Here is a 3,619-nt window from a genome sequence, read left to right as displayed (position 1 = left end):
TAAGACTTTTGCACAGAATAATTTATAATCCCTGTTTTATATAGTGAATATGTTCTATATAGGATCAGCACACTCAAACTGGGTGGATATTTGTTACTGTAAAAGATGGCAGAGCAGTCCTTGACTAGAAAGAGAGAGCATATTTCTCCCATATTGGCTTCTCTTTGTTGGCTCCCTGTTAAATCCAGAACTGAATTTAAAATCCTTCTTCTCACATACAAGGTCTTCAATAATCAGGCCCATCTTATCGTAAAGACCACATAGTGTTGTATCAGCCCAATAGAGCACTTCATTCTCAGACTGCAGGCTTACTTGTGGTTCTAGAGTATCTAAAAGTAGAATGGGAGGCAGAGCCTATAGCTTTCAGGACATTCTTCTGTGAAATCAACTCCCAGTTTGGATTTGCGAGACAGAGACCCACTCTACTTTCAAGAACTTGCATTTTTTGATAAAGCATATAGTTGGGGCACTGAATGCTCTTTTAATAATGCTGTAATAGACCTGGGCTGCTGGGGGCTTCCCAAGATGCACTTTACCTTTTTTTCCCCACTCAATAGACCTCTCAGCAGTTAATCTTTAGTTATTATTAATCTCTGGATCTGTTCCACAACATGTTTGTCCATTACCCCTGACCAGGTTGTGGCAGATGACCTCGCCCCTCCCAGGTTCTGCTGGAAGTTTCTTCCTGTTAAAAGGTAGTTTTTCCTTCTCACTGTCGCCAAGTGAATGCTCATAGGAGCTCTTTTGATTGCTGGGGTTTTCTCTATAATAATTTAGGATCTTTATCTCAAACTATAAAGCACCTTGAGGTGAGATAAAATTCAGTTGAAATGGCAATGCAGGTAAATGCTGCATATGCGTTTGCCTGCTCTCGCCATGACTGTTTTTTTTAACACATCAAGCCAAACCGCAGTATTTCCCGTAACTGCAATATGGCCAATAGCACCTGAAGGCAGCATTGCTTTCCCTCATTTAGCCAACTGAGCCGTAGACAGGAGGACAATAACACTTCTCCTCTGTAGCAGGCCTACTGTGCGTGTGTGTGTGTGTGTCACTCTATTGGAATGTCTGGCAGCAGTTCCTTACTGTAGCCAGTCATTCACTTATTTATGCCGCATGTCCTATACATTGTTGCTACTAGCCCAGAATGATTCACTCCAGTCAAACGTTTGCAAAGCTCTTTACGACCATTTGGTTTAACTCAGGGGGCAATCGCAGAAATCATTTTGACAGCCGACTCCGGTAAATAGCTGCCCCGGTGCAGCGTCTGTCCGCATGCTCCATCAGCTGCCATCCTTTGATGTGTCTCACACACAGAGATCTCACCTCGGCGAAACAGCCGGATCACTGTGAGGCACTAGTTCAATCAAAAGACGAATAGTTTTGGAATCGCGCAATGCTTTCTTCCGACAGATAAAGGCGGGATTCATGGGAGTGTCTTGATTGTGTCATTGTTTTAAACGATTATCGTCGCCCGGGACTTGAAATGAGCGGTGGCCCGAAAAGCACGTGCTCAGCGTATTACTGCATCTATTTCAACTTGGAAAATGAGGGATTTTTTCCCAATCCCCCCCTCTCCTCACCCACTCCATTGATGGGAAATCTGATGCCATCCGACAGGAATGTGCAACCCTTCCATCCCTCCAACTCTCCTCCACCCAGGAGCGTGCAAAGTGCAAAACCTTTGGGAATCCCTGGTTCCCTGATGATTTAAAAAAAAAAAAAGAGGGAGAAAACAAAAGAGAGCGGGTAGCTCTTCCAACAAGTCAAATGTGACGTAAAGCTTCCCCACACTACTTTAAAATCTGATAAAAATCTTTATCCTTTTGAAAATTAAAATCCGAAATCTAACTGAAGCATTAAATGCAATGCAGGATTTCTTGGGGAGAATATTATCTCCCGTATTTTTGTGGAATATAAGGAATATAAAAAATGAATAAATAATAAGAAGCAGATAAAGGAAAGACGCACCACTCTTTTCATATTTACATATGTTTCAGATATCTTAAAAAAAGAAAAGAAAAGAAAAGAAAAGAAAAGAAAAGAAAAGAAAAGAAAAGAAAAGAAAAGAAAAAGAAAACAGTTTTTAAGCTTAACTGAAGCGACAGTCAGTACATACACATATCCCAGAGGGCACAGTCTCACTTTGCTGTGGAAAAGTCCTCCCATTTCTCACGGAGTTATCCAGGAAACCTCAGCACGTGGGCAAAAAAGCCTCTAGGCCTTGACAAACTCAGGCACGGTTTGAGTGTCGTGACTGCCCGGAACAAACACCGACAATTTTTTATTTTTTTTTAAGCACTGTTTTTCCTGGATTCTGTTGCAGGCGCAGGGCTGCTCCATTTTTCCACAGGTGCTGGAACTTTGTAGATACATCTCATCTGCAGTGCTCGACCAGGTGTTTCGTGGAAGATGACTTTTGAAACATAGGTCTGAAGATACCATGTAGGGAGGAATGGATTATGTTACTGACTTGATGCCTGTGAGACACTAGAAAACACAAGTGAAATCGTACTCCACAACCATTGCTTTTCTTTTTAATCACCGTTGTATAAAAAGGCACTCTCTCACAATGTGAAGCCCGTACTATGCGCCTGTGGCACTTTTACTTTAACTGTTGTTTATTCACTGTAGAGTGGACTACTTTTATTCCTCGTCTACCCATCCAAAGTTTTAAAGTGGCACTACTGATGCGTTCAAGGGCACGTCCTTATTTTTGTGGATCCTGCCCTCTGCCGTCAGAACATAACCGTTACATATGCATGACCGTCTTGCTGTCCCGGTGATGTCATAATGAAGAGACTGATTGTAGCTGAAGCACAAACGCAACTAATAGCAGAGTGGAAACGGAGCCATCTGCTGCTGTGATGAAACATATTTATCCAGATGCTGGATCTCTCCAGATATCTTGCTGGATGACACTGCCTCTTTCTTTTGGAAGTTAAGGTAAGCATATTTGAAAGTACCCTGTACCACTAACATTACAATATCAAAAAAAGCAATATTTCCAATTATTTCCCCCAGATATTCTTTCAGAGGCGGGGTGCTTCAAAGCCATTGTTGCACATGTTTTGGGGCGTTTTTTGCCTTTAATTTGCCAATTTATTCTTTACCTCAAAAACAAAGAGCTACTCTGTTTTAGTTCAGCCTTTTCACACTTCACCTAGCTCGATGCCTGGCTGAAGAATTACCCAGCAATTGTGCCTAAACCCAAGGCACAAGTCTTTGCTTTTTGCAAGATATGAATTCTACTGTGGTACCAATGCAACTCGGTTATTATGCATGGAAAAACACAGCCCTCACAACTGTGTGTTGTGTGATAAACAAAAGCCACAGTATGAACACACAAGTGTTCACTCAGCCAGGTGCTATTCTGAGCAGTGCAGCTACCTGACTCAGTGGTTTGTTGAAAGCTTCTTTGCCCGTGGCCTGGTTTGTACCATTGTCGCCTATTGAGCCGTTAGTGGAGCATCATGGCTAACACCACGGGTGTTTGGACAATAGTTTAAGTAGAAACAAAACCTCTACACAGTTTGGGTGCATTCCGCAAACTTCTGTCACATTTAAATGATTTAATAAGAAGTGATGCTTTATGAGAGAAAAGACAGGAGGCAGAGGG

This window comes from Haplochromis burtoni, unplaced genomic scaffold, assembly GCF_018398535.1.
Source record: "Haplochromis burtoni strain Fernald_Lab_line unplaced genomic scaffold, NCSU_Asbu1 Contig_108, whole genome shotgun sequence".
Lineage (NCBI taxonomy): Eukaryota > Metazoa > Chordata > Actinopteri > Cichliformes > Cichlidae > Haplochromis > Haplochromis burtoni.
This window is presented reverse-complemented; position numbering follows the sequence as displayed.